General features: G+C 48.0%; 1 long non-coding RNA gene across 3 annotated transcripts; it reads left to right on the top strand.

Moving 5' to 3' along the window:
- The first annotated feature begins 1,410 nt into the window (after nt 1-1,410).
- Nucleotides 1,411-7,484, top strand: LOC122172544 (uncharacterized). Of its 3 annotated transcripts, none has more exons than XR_010597039.1 (6): nt 1,411-1,680; nt 2,833-4,359; nt 4,547-4,691; nt 4,872-4,988; nt 5,485-5,924; nt 6,231-7,484. It is a non-coding gene; the product is annotated as an uncharacterized LOC122172544 (long non-coding RNA). The 3 variants fall into 3 exon arrangements; XR_010597038.1 differs by having other exon boundaries at nt 1,413-1,680; nt 2,833-4,691; nt 6,231-6,349; nt 6,537-7,484; XR_010597037.1 differs by having other exon boundaries at nt 1,412-1,680; nt 2,833-4,691.
- The last annotated feature ends 5,337 nt before the right edge of the window (nt 7,485-12,821 follow it).

The following is a 12,821-nucleotide window of genomic DNA, read 5'->3' as shown; positions in this document are numbered from 1 at the left end:
TTTTCAGTTGCTCAAATAGCCCCAGGAATCATAATTAAAATTGCCTCCCCCCCCCCAAATATGAAATGTTGCCTCTGGTGAGCCAAGGCAAGAGGGCTGTGGGCTTTGGCAAGTTGCAACCCCCTGTGTGACAGCATGAAGTTGGCCTTGAGCTGCATGATGGGTGCCAGGCACCACAAGCTGCAGAAGCAGTGGATGTGTAAGGGTGGCAATGTGCTATGCTATGCTATGCTGGGGGGTGGGGGTGTTGCCTTAAGACAGAGGTGGGCAAACTATGGCCTGTGGGCCACATCCAGGCCGTGGGACCCTCCTGCCTGGCCGCTGAGCTCCAGGCCTGGGAGGCTAGCCCCGGCCCCTCCCCTGCTGTCCCCCCTCCCCCACGGCCTCAGCTTGCCCTGCTGCTGATGCAATGCTCTGGGTGGCCAGCCACTGGTGCTCCAGGCAGCATGGTAAGGGGTCAGGGGGGTTGGATAGAAGGCAGGGGAGTTCAGGGTGGTGGGGAGGGGGTGTGGATAGGGGTTGGGGTGGTCAGAGGATGGGGAACGGGGGTTGAATGGGGGCAGGGGTCTGGGGGGCAATCAGGAACGAGGGGGGGTTGGATGGAGCAGCAGGGGGCAGTCAGGGGACAGGGAAAAGGGGTGATTGGATGGGGCAGGGGTCTGGGGGGCAGTCAGGAAGGAGGGGGGTTGGATGGGGCATTGGGGGGCAGTTGGGGGGGGTTTCTGGGGGTGGTCAGGGGACATGGAGTCGGGGGGGTGGATGGGGCAGGGGTCCTGGGGGGCTGTCAGGGAATGGGGGGGGTTGGATGGGACAGGAGTTCTGGGGGTGGACTATCAGGGGGCCACACTCCCCTCCCCTAACTGACCCTCCATACAATTTCCAAAACACCATGTGGCTGTCAGGCCAAAAAGTTTGCCTGCCCCTGCCTTAAGAGCTGGGTGCCTACCTGACAGCCAGTGCTCTCTGGCTGCCCATACAGTGCTTAATTTGTGCCAGGGTAGAGCTATGTGACCTTTGTCTATGTAAATTAAGCACTTGGAGGAGGCAGAGGGGCATGCAGGGAATGGGGGAAGGTAGCCCGGGAGCAAAGTACAAGTTTGCACAGGTTACCATTTTCCGTAAAGTTGGTCATGGGGATGGTGCAGTGTCTCTGGCCTGTGTCAGCTGCCTGGGCAGCTTGACAGGGAGTGACACTGCCCTCCATCTTCAGCGTGAGGCTCTAGGTGTGCCCTCGAACACCAGCCAAGTAATCTTTCCATTACCTCCCAAATACCGTCTCACAGTACAAACAAATTCCTCCAGGACCGTTGAGATACCTCTTTCAGCAGCCCCCAACTGCACCTACTGTGGAGTCCCCTCTTCCCTCTAGGTAGAATTTTCTTTTTAGGAACCTAAAATATGGTAATTATAGTTTGTCTTCTATAAATTTTTATTGTAAGAAGGGAGGCTGATTAATACATCACAATGAATAGTCCTTGCTACTGCTAAGCTAGGAATGAACTAAAGGGTTTCTGGGTTGCCTGAGTCTGTATTTATAGCTGCCTTTGGCTTCTAAGGCATGCTGGGAAATGGAGGGGGTGGAGCTTAGGCAGTATATAAGCTGGGGTCTTGGCCCTGGAAGTCATTCGGCTTTGTGTTGGTCTAAAGAGATGTGCATAGGTGTGGGTGTTTATAGTCATGGTGAGTATTGATATGGGGTAACAATTACATGTATTTGTGGTTAGTGTATTGTTTTTCTGTCCTTATTTCTGTGTAATGTGCTTTTTTTCATTTCAGCTTGTTTATAGTGTGTTTGATTTATGTGTTATCATTTGTATTTTCATTGGGAGGGAACACATTGGGGTCTGTTTCTGATAGAGCTTCTGTTAAACACACATATCTAGTACTGGTAGCGTGTCCATGGTGGTGGACTGTTGTAGAAGCATAGTAGTTTTCTGTTTGGGTTAGGTGGGAACTAGTCTGAGGAGATTGTAATATTTAGTAAGTGTTTCTTCTCTTAACCTTCTGTATTTTCTTTTACTCAGTTGTCTAGAGCCCTGTGAGTTGAGTTTATAAGCCATGTTTGCAGGCAAGCTTTCTTTATATTTGCAGCTGTGTTCAGATCCGGTATCGAGTTGTATTGTGATGTGAAGGGTTGTGAATATTTTTCTCTTTGTCTGCCATGCTGGCGCTGTATGTTTGTGAGTGATTTCAATGTATGGGCGTGAAGGCCTGTCTACTGAGGTGAAGGGGATCTTGAGACGGGGAGCTCCTGTCCAATTTCCAAAGATAAGTATATGCCAAAGGGTTTGATGGTCAGAAGTGTTTGTGATGTTGAGCCTCTTTCTTTACTTATGGGAGTTCTCTAAAGTCTGCCCATTCTTAATGGTTCTGTGAGGGATGGGTGGGAGCTTGTTGTATGGAGGGAGCGTGTGTTTTCCCTGAGGGAAGGTTGATTGCTGGCAGAGTGGCCTGTCTGTAACTAGAGATGCTCCGTTCTCAGTTCTTCTCTCTTACACAGCACTGGGTTTGCAGCACAGGTCACAACTTCATCCTTGTGTTCTCCTCTACATGGTTGTGGTTTTCTGAGGAGGATGTGAGCATCCTAGTTAGTGATGGGCCCCTGTGGTGTAGGGAAAGGGGGAGGGCCACGAGTATGTAGAAGCATAGCTATTTTCTGTGTGGATGAGTGTTTGGGGTGGGGTTCTCTGAGGGGGGGTGTAATGTGTAGTAGGTGTTCTTGCTCAAGGAAGCAGTATGTAGGTGAGGTCATCTTTCATATTATGGTGTTGGGAGCTTTATGAGTAGACTTTATAACTGAGATTTTAAGTCAAACTTTGTTTTTATTTGCAGATGTGTCCAGATCTGGTACCGAATAGTCTTATTCTGTGGAGGGTCATGACTACTTCTCTTTGACTGTCATGACACTGCTGTATGGATGTGGATGTATGGCAGTGAAGGCCTGTGTAGAAAGGAAAAGAAGAGCTTGAGAGTGGAAGTGGCCATCAAAGCTAAGTATTTGCTGAAGGGTTTGATGGTCAGAAGTACTTGTGCTGTTGAGGCTCCTTGTTTAGGGATCGGAGTCCTCTAAACTCTGCCTGTTCTTAATGGGCACGTGAGGGGTGGGTGGGAGCTTGTTGTATGGAGGGAGTGTGTGTTTCCCGTGAGGGAAGGTTGATTGCTGTCAGAGTGACCTGTCTGTAACTAGAGATGCTCCATTCTCAGTTGTCCCCTCTTACACAGCACTGGGTTTGCATGACAGCTCACCACTTCATCTCTTGTCTGTCTTCTACATGGTTGTGGTTTTCTGAGGAGGATGTGAGCATCCTAGTTAGCGATGGGTCCCTGTTTTGGTGGGACACGGGGAGGACCAGCAATATGTGGATGAGAGTGTCTGGGGTGGGGCTTCTCTGAGTGGGGGTGTAATGTGTAGTAGATGTTCCTTCTCTTCAGGAAGTAGTATGCAGATGAAGTCATCTTTTGTATTGTGTAGTTGGGAGTTTTGTGAGTAGGTTTTCAGTCAAGCTTTCTTTGTATTTGCAGATGTATCCAGATCTGGTACTGTGGGGCGTGACTACTTTACTTTTCTTTGACTGTTACGGCATTGCTGTATGGATGTTGACATATGGGAGCGAAGGCCTGTGTAGAAAGGAAAAGAACATCTTGAGAGCGGGAGTGGCCATCAAAGTTAAGTATCTGTTGAGGAGTTTGATGGTCAGAAGTATTTTTGCTGTTGAGGCTTCTTGTTTATGGATGGGAGTCCTCTAAACTGTGCTTATTCTTAATGGGCATGTGAGGGAGCTCACTGTATGAATAGAGTGTGTTTCCCCTGGAGGAATGCTGATTGCTGGCAGATTTTTTCTGTCTAACTAGAGATGCTCTGTTCTCAGGTCTTCTCTCTTACATGGCACTGGGTTTGCATGACAGGTCACCACTACCTCCTTTGTCCATCTTCTACATGGTGGTGGTTTTCTGAGGAGGATGTGAGCATCCTAGTTAGCGATGTCTCCCTGTGGCAGAGGGAAAGGGGGAGGGCCATCAGTATTGTAGAAGTGTAGCCATTTTCCATGTGGATGAGTGTGTTCTCTGAGGGGGGTGTAATGTCTAGTAGGTGTTCCCTCTCAAGTAAGCAGTATGCAGATGAGGTCATCTTTCATATTGTATAGTTGGGAGCTTTGTGAGTAGGTTTTCAGTCAAGCTTTGTTTGTATTTGCAGGTGCATCCATATCTGGTACTGCGTCACCTCGTTCCATGGAGGGTTGTGACTAGTTCTATCTTTGTCTGTCGTGGCATAGCTGTATGTCTGCGTTGGATGGATGCCAATGTATGGGAGCGAAGGCCCGTGTACAAAGGAAAAGGAGATTGGGAGTGGCTGTCAAAGTTAAGTATCTGCCTAAGTGTTTGATGGTCAGAAGTATTTGTGCTGTTGAGGCTTCTTGTTTAGGGACGGGAGTCCTCTAAAGTCTGCTCCATCTTAACGGTTGTATGAGCGAGCTCATTGTATGGTGGGAGTGTGTGTTTTCCCTGTAACTAGAGATGCTCCATTCTCAGTTCTTCTCTCTTACAGGGCACTGGGTTTGCATCACTGGTCACCACTACCTTGTTTGTCTGTCTTCTATTGGGTGTTGGTTTTCTGAGGAGGATGTGAGCATTCTAGTTACTGATGGGGCCCCTGTCATGGGGGGGAAAGGGCCATGAGTATTGTGTAAATTGTGAGTATTTTGCATGTTCATTTTAATTGTATAGAAGTAGTTGGTTGTTGCTTCATTGTAGGTATAGGTGTGCTGGGGCTCTTTTGGGGTGTTGAATAGGTCAGTTTAGCAAAGTGAGTGTGGTATTGTGCTGTTGTGGCATTTAGCAATCATGTGGCATTTATTGTTTGTGTGCCACAGGGGGATCTGAGTCCAGAACTGAGGGAATGGGCTGTGGCAAGTGCGCCCCGTTTGGTTTACATGGTTCCTGGTAATGGTAGTGCCAGTGGGAGCAGAGGAGCTGCTTGCATCCATGAGGTAAGTGTTAAGTTTGAGCTTTTAGTGCGCTACTGTTGATGGGAGTGTGGTCTTTGCTGGGTTAGGTGAGGTGGGCTTATTATGAATGGGTTCTTCACCAGTTTTTTGTGTGTGAGACAACAGGTGGAGAAGACAACATTTGGGTTAAGTTGTTGCTTGTTCTCTAGAAGAAGGTTGGACTTTGGTGGGTGGTTAGTGAGGGTGTTGTCATGTGTGCCCTAAAATGTTGAGTATTTTCCCTTGAATATATTGCAGATGTGTGATATTGGTGTGGAGATGTGTTGATATCCTTTGGGCAAGGGGTAGCGGTGGTGAGGAGAGTGTGGAAAATATGTAACGGGACTGAGAGTTGCAATACTAGGGAGGGGGAAGGGATCTCATGATATGTGATTCCTGTTACTGGAGATGGTTTGTTGAAGAAATAGGGTGGGATGTGTTGCATCATCTGTGGGTTTGATGGTGAGTACTCGTTGGATTATTATTTTGTGTTTTGCAGGTACTTAAGAGGCTTTGGGAGGTGCAGTTTGTGAAAGAATGTTGTGCGAGGTGTGTGTAAGTACTTTTATGGTGTGAAGTCCTGGTGATAGGAATGTATACTCTTTCTCTACTCACCATTGGTGTTTTCTGAGGAAGTGAGCATTTTAGTTAGGCATGGTGATTGGAATGATAAATGCAAGGGAAAGGGGCAGTAGTGTAGTGTGGAAAGTATGTGCTTGAGGCACGTGCTTCCACACCACATTGCTAAATTTCCTTTAAAAAAGAGGAGGAAAGTATGATAGCAGCGTGGCAATATGATTTTTACTTTTTGGGTTGTTTTCTGCTCACTTACTGAGCAGCAGTGGAGGATCTGAGTCTTGCCTGTTCCTGAGATGAAGTGGAAATTGACACAAGTTTGGATAGAAGATAGATGTGAGGCTAGACCTGGTGGGAAAAAGAGTGAGTATCTGGTTTTATTTTTCTGTATTGTGTGGTGTGGTACTGTGTGGTGTTCTTTAAAAGTATTGCTCATATGTGATGCGTGTATGTGGATGCACATGTTGGGGTGCCAGTGTCAGTATCCTGTAAAAGAAGGTGTCACGGTGTATGTTTTATTTCACATGGTGGTGTTGCATTTGTTTGTAGGGGGATGGAAAATGATGCTGAAATAGGTGCCGGTTGCATAATTGCAGATGGTTTGAGATAGTCTTCATGGTGTCGATTGGTGTGCAGTGTGAGCGTTGTTAAATTTTTTTGTCATTGTAGGTTCTGTGTGAAGATGGGGGTCCAATTTGCCAAAGAACCAGTGAAGTTGAAGTATGGCTGTGGGGGACATGAAGTACTTGTTTCCTGGAATGGAAGTTAATTTGATGTCAAGTTTGCAAGTTAAGTATGGTTATTGATCATGTTTTTTTGTTGGTCTGTTTGATGTTGGAGATGGGAAATGTGTTTCACTGGATGCATGTCAATGGGAATCTCACGTGCTTTTGTTGTGTTTGTTTTAGAAACTGAGATGTTTAGTATTTGTTCTGTGGATGTTGAACGTGTGCATCTTTTTTCTCATTCTCATAGGAAGCTATTTCCATCTGTGCAGTCAGAAGGTATCAGTGTCAGCGGAGAAGACTTTGGTGTGCTTTGTTTGGAAGAATTGGGCTTAGATTGTATATTTTTTGGGTTGCGATGTGAAGTGTCGTCTGTTTGATGGCTAGAATGTAGTGGAGCAGTGGGGCTAGTGTCACTGTGTTCTGGTAGATACCAGAGCTACTGCTATCATGAAATGGCATTATTGTCATTTCTGCTATCCCAATTGGAGAGGTTGGGTTCATTTGCTTGGTCAGTTATGTGAAGTAGTTCCTGTAATTACTTGGACAAAATTTAATGTACTTTTGAAAGGAGTGGCTTGTTTGTCACTTGGAATGTTCTAGCCATCAAAGTTGCAAGAGGACACTGTTATGGGTTGTATCATTCTTTGGGCATTCTGAAGTGTTTGTCAATTGTCTTCATATTGTTGTGTATGCTGTATTTGTAGAGTTGTAATGTATAGGTTGGGGTGTGGTTAGATGACTCATTTTGTCATCCACATTGTTGCGTGCTAAATCACTGCAGTGATTTTGAAACCATGGTGCAGTGCAGTCAAACAGCTGGAAGGCTGACGTTGTTACAAATTTGTCAGCCTTTTGGCTGTTTAGCTGCACTGCACCATGGTTGGGACTGTCCCGGACAGTCTTTGACTTAACTTTTCACATGTGGAGGTGCTATAGAGGGAGCATGCTGGCCAGCTGCTAGGTGAGGTATGGTCAAGTCCCAGTCCCACATCTCACAATAGATGCAAGGTTTTGTACAGGTGATGGGTGATGTTTTGAAGCATATGGAAATTAAATGCCAGTGTTGCTTTTGGTATATGGTAATTGTGGTGTTATGTAATGATTATATGAATGTATGTGAAATAAAACATTGTGCAGTACTGCACACACATTCAGTGACAGTGTCCAATTTTTGCAAGCTGTTTACAGTAATGAATGCCTCGTTGAATAAATAAAGCACTGTGTTGCCAAACAAAGAATCTGTCTTCCTGTGTTTTGGTGTGTTGGTTCACAGCTATGTAAGATCAGAACAAGTTGTGAGAATTGTGTGTCCAATTGGGGCAAGCCTGTGTTTGGGTGGGAGGGTTTGCAGAAATGGCAGGTAATGTATCTTAGGGTTGTTGGGGGTTAGGGTTAGGGTTGTTGGGGGTTAGGGTTGTTGGGGGTTAGGGTTAGGGTTGTTGGGGGTTAGGGTTAGGGTTGTTGGGGGTTAGGGTTGTTGGGGGTTAGGGTTAGGGTTGTTGGGGGTTAGGGTTAGGGTTGTTGGGGGTTAGGGTTGTTGGGGGTTAGGGTTAGGGTTGTTGGGGGTTAGGGTTGTTGGGGGTTAGGGTTGTTGGGGGTTAGGGTTAGGGTTGTTGGGGGTTAGGGTTGTTGGGGGTTAGGGTTAGGGTTGTTGGGGGTTAGGGTTGTTGGGGGTTAGGGTTAGGGTTGTTGGGGGTTAGGGTTGTTGGGGGTTAGGGTTGTTGGGGGTTAGGGTTAGGGTTGTTGGGGGTTAGGGTTGTTGGGGGTTAGGGTTAGGGTTGTTGGGGGTTAGGGTTAGGGTTGTTGGGGGTTAGGGTTAGGGTTGTTGGGGGTTAGGGTTGTTGGGGGTTAGGGTTAGGGTTGTTGGGGGTTAGGGTTGTTGGGGGTTAGGGTTGTTGGGGGTTAGGGTTAGGGTTGTTGGGGGTTAGGGTTGTTGGGGGTTAGGGTTAGGGTTGTTGGGGGTTAGGGTTAGGGTTGTTGGGGGTTAGGGTTGTTGGGGGTTAGGGTTAGGGTTGGGTTAGGGTTAGGGTTAGGGTTAGGGTTAGGGTTAGGGTTAGGGTTAGGGTTAGGGTTAGGGTTAGGGTTAGGGTTAGGGTTAGGGTTAGGGTTAGGGTTAGGGTTAGGGTTAGGGTTAGGGTTAGGGTTAGGGTTAGGGTTAGGGTTAGGGTTAGGGTTAGGGTTAGGGTTAGGGTTAGGGTTAGGGTTAGGGTTAGGGTTAGGGTTAGGGTTAGGGTTAGGGTTAGGGTTAGGGTTAGGGTTAGGGTTAGGGTTAGGGTTAGGGTTAGGGTTAGGGTTAGGGTTAGGGTTAGGGTTAGGGTTAGGGTTAGGGTTAGGGTTAGGGTTAGGGTTAGGGTTAGGGTTAGGGTTAGGGTTAGGGTTAGGGTTAGGGTTAGGGTTAGGGTTAGGGTTAGGGTTAGGGTTAGGGTTAGGGTTAGGGTTAGGGTTAGGGTTAGGGTTAGGGTTAGGGTTAGGGTTAGGGTTAGGGTTAGGGTTAGGGTTAGGGTTAGGGTTAGGGTTAGGGTTAGGGTTAGGGTTAGGGTTAGGGTTAGGGTTAGGGTTAGGGTTAGGGTTAGGGTTAGGGTTAGGGTTAGGGTTAGGGTTAGGGTTAGGGTTAGGGTTAGGGTTAGGGTTAGGGTTAGGGTTAGGGTTAGGGTTAGGGTTAGGGTTAGGGTTAGGGTTAGGGTTAGGGTTAGGGTTAGGGTTAGGGTTAGGGTTAGGGTTAGGGTTAGGGTTAGGGTTAGGGTTAGGGTTAGGGTTAGGGTTAGGGTTAGGGTTAGGGTTAGGGTTAGGGTTAGGGTTAGGGTTAGGGTTAGGGTTAGGGTTAGGGTTAGGGTTAGGGTTAGGGTTAGGGTTAGGGTTAGGGTTAGGGTTAGGGTTAGGGTTAGGGTTAGGGTTAGGGTTAGGGTTAGGGTTAGGGTTAGGGTTAGGGTTAGGGTTAGGGTTAGGGTTAGGGTTAGGGTTAGGGTTAGGGTTAGGGTTAGGGTTAGGGTTAGGGTTAGGGTTAGGGTTAGGGTTAGGGTTAGGGTTAGGGTTAGGGTTAGGGTTAGGGTTAGGGTTAGGGTTAGGGTTAGGGTTAGGGTTAGGGTTAGGGTTAGGGTTAGGGTTAGGGTTAGGGTTAGGGTTAGGGTTAGGGTTAGGGTTAGGGTTAGGGTTAGGGTTAGGGTTAGGGTTAGGGTTAGGGTTAGGGTTAGGGTTAGGGTTAGGGTTAGGGTTAGGGTTAGGGTTAGGGTTAGGGTTAGGGTTAGGGTTAGGGTTAGGGTTAGGGTTAGGGTTAGGGTTAGGGTTAGGGTTAGGGTTAGGGTTAGGGTTAGGGTTAGGGTTAGGGTTAGGGTTAGGGTTAGGGTTAGGGTTAGGGTTAGGGTTAGGGTTAGGGTTAGGGTTAGGGTTAGGGTTAGGGTTAGGGTTAGGGTTAGGGTTAGGGTTAGGGTTAGGGTTAGGGTTAGGGTTAGGGTTAGGGTTAGGGTTAGGGTTAGGGTTAGGGTTAGGGTTAGGGTTAGGGTTAGGGTTAGGGTTAGGGTTAGGGTTAGGGTTAGGGTTAGGGTTAGGGTTAGGGTTAGGGTTAGGGTTAGGGTTAGGGTTAGGGTTAGGGTTAGGGTTAGGGTTAGGGTTAGGGTTAGGGTTAGGGTTAGGGTTAGGGTTAGGGTTAGGGTTAGGGTTAGGGTTAGGGTTAGGGTTAGGGTTAGGGTTAGGGTTAGGGTTAGGGTTAGGGTTAGGGTTAGGGTTAGGGTTAGGGTTAGGGTTAGGGTTAGGGTTAGGGTTAGGGTTAGGGTTAGGGTTAGGGTTAGGGTTAGGGTTAGGGTTAGGGTTAGGGTTAGGGTTAGGGTTAGGGTTAGGGTTAGGGTTAGGGTTAGGGTTAGGGTTAGGGTTAGGGTTAGGGTTAGGGTTAGGGTTAGGGTTAGGGTTAGGGTTAGGGTTAGGGTTAGGGTTAGGGTTAGGGTTAGGGTTAGGGTTAGGGTTAGGGTTAGGGTTAGGGTTAGGGTTAGGGTTAGGGTTAGGGTTAGGGTTAGGGTTAGGGTTAGGGTTAGGGTTAGGGTTAGGGTTAGGGTTAGGGTTAGGGTTAGGGTTAGGGTTAGGGTTAGGGTTAGGGTTAGGGTTAGGGTTAGGGTTAGGGTTAGGGTTAGGGTTAGGGTTAGGGTTAGGGTTAGGGTTAGGGTTAGGGTTAGGGTTAGGGTTAGGGTTAGGGTTAGGGTTAGGGTTAGGGTTAGGGTTAGGGTTAGGGTTAGGGTTAGGGTTAGGGTTAGGGTTAGGGTTAGGGTTAGGGTTAGGGTTAGGGTTAGGGTTAGGGTTAGGGTTAGGGTTAGGGTTAGGGTTAGGGTTAGGGTTAGGGTTAGGGTTAGGGTTAGGGTTAGGGTTAGGGTTAGGGTTAGGGTTAGGGTTAGGGTTAGGGTTAGGGTTAGGGTTAGGGTTAGGGTTAGGGTTAGGGTTAGGGTTAGGGTTAGGGTTAGGGTTAGGGTTAGGGTTAGGGTTAGGGTTAGGGTTAGGGTTAGGGTTAGGGTTAGGGTTAGGGTTAGGGTTAGGGTTAGGGTTAGGGTTAGGGTTAGGGTTAGGGTTAGGGTTAGGGTTAGGGTTAGGGTTAGGGTTAGGGTTAGGGTTAGGGTTAGGGTTAGGGTTAGGGTTAGGGTTAGGGTTAGGGTTAGGGTTAGGGTTAGGGTTAGGGTTAGGGTTAGGGTTAGGGTTAGGGTTAGGGTTAGGGTTAGGGTTAGGGTTAGGGTTAGGGTTAGGGTTAGGGTTAGGGTTAGGGTTAGGGTTAGGGTTAGGGTTAGGGTTAGGGTTAGGGTTAGGGTTAGGGTTAGGGTTAGGGTTAGGGTTAGGGTTAGGGTTAGGGTTAGGGTTAGGGTTAGGGTTAGGGTTAGGGTTAGGGTTAGGGTTAGGGTTAGGGTTAGGGTTAGGGTTAGGGTTAGGGTTAGGGTTAGGGTTAGGGTTAGGGTTAGGGTTAGGGTTAGGGTTAGGGTTAGGGTTAGGGTTAGGGTTAGGGTTAGGGTTAGGGTTAGGGTTAGGGTTAGGGTTAGGGTTAGGGTTAGGGTTAGGGTTAGGGTTAGGGTTAGGGTTAGGGTTAGGGTTAGGGTTAGGGTTAGGGTTAGGGTTAGGGTTAGGGTTAGGGTTAGGGTTAGGGTTAGGGTTAGGGTTAGGGTTAGGGTTAGGGTTAGGGTTAGGGTTAGGGTTAGGGTTAGGGTTAGGGTTAGGGTTAGGGTTAGGGTTAGGGTTAGGGTTAGGGTTAGGGTTAGGGTTAGGGTTAGGGTTAGGGTTAGGGTTAGGGTTAGGGTTAGGGTTAGGGTTAGGGTTAGGGTTAGGGTTAGGGTTAGGGTTAGGGTTAGGGTTAGGGTTAGGGTTAGGGTTAGGGTTAGGGTTAGGGTTAGGGTTAGGGTTAGGGTTAGGGTTAGGGTTAGGGTTAGGGTTAGGGTTAGGGTTAGGGTTAGGGTTAGGGTTAGGGTTAGGGTTAGGGTTAGGGTTAGGGTTAGGGTTAGGGTTAGGGTTAGGGTTAGGGTTAGGGTTAGGGTTAGGGTTAGGGTTAGGGTTAGGGTTAGGGTTAGGGTTAGGGTTAGGGTTAGGGTTAGGGTTAGGGTTAGGGTTAGGGTTAGGGTTAGGGTTAGGGTTAGGGTTAGGGTTAGGGTTAGGGTTAGGGTTAGGGTTAGGGTTAGGGTTAGGGTTAGGGTTAGGGTTAGGGTTAGGGTTAGGGTTAGGGTTAGGGTTAGGGTTAGGGTTAGGGTTAGGGTTAGGGTTAGGGTTAGGGTTAGGGTTAGGGTTAGGGTTAGGGTTAGGGTTAGGGTTAGGGTTAGGGTTAGGGTTAGGGTTAGGGTTAGGGTTAGGGTTAGGGTTAGGGTTAGGGTTAGGGTTAGGGTTAGGGTTAGGGTTAGGGTTAGGGTTAGGGTTAGGGTTAGGGTTAGGGTTAGGGTTAGGGTTAGGGTTAGGGTTAGGGTTAGGGTTAGGGTTAGGGTTAGGGTTAGGGTTAGGGTTAGGGTTAGGGTTAGGGTTAGGGTTAGGGTTAGGGTTAGGGTTAGGGTTAGGGTTAGGGTTAGGGTTAGGGTTAGGGTTAGGGTTAGGGTTAGGGTTAGGGTTAGGGTTAGGGTTAGGGTTAGGGTTAGGGTTAGGGTTAGGGTTAGGGTTAGGGTTAGGGTTAGGGTTAGGGTTAGGGTTAGGGTTAGGGTTAGGGTTAGGGTTAGGGTTAGGGTTAGGGTTAGGGTTAGGGTTAGGGTTAGGGTTAGGGTTAGGGTTAGGGTTAGGGTTAGGGTTAGGGTTAGGGTTAGGGTTAGGGTTAGGGTTAGGGTTAGGGTTAGGGTTAGGGTTAGGGTTAGGGTTAGGGTTAGGGTTAGGGTTAGGGTTAGGGTTAGGGTTAGGGTTAGGGTTAGGGTTAGGGTTAGGGTTAGGGTTAGGGTTAGGGTTAGGGTTAGGGTTAGGGTTAGGGTTAGGGTTAGGGTTAGGGTTAGGGTTAGGGTTAGGGTTAGGGTTAGGGTTAGGGTTAGGGTTAGGGTTAGGGTTAGGGTTAGGGTTAGGGTTAGGGTTAGGGTTAGGGTTAGGGTTAGGGTTAGGGTTA

This window comes from Chrysemys picta, unplaced genomic scaffold (genome assembly GCF_011386835.1).
Source record: "Chrysemys picta bellii isolate R12L10 unplaced genomic scaffold, ASM1138683v2 scaf1215, whole genome shotgun sequence".
In the NCBI taxonomy this organism is placed as follows: Eukaryota; Metazoa; Chordata; order Testudines; family Emydidae; genus Chrysemys; species Chrysemys picta.
This window is presented reverse-complemented; position numbering and strand designations above follow the sequence as displayed.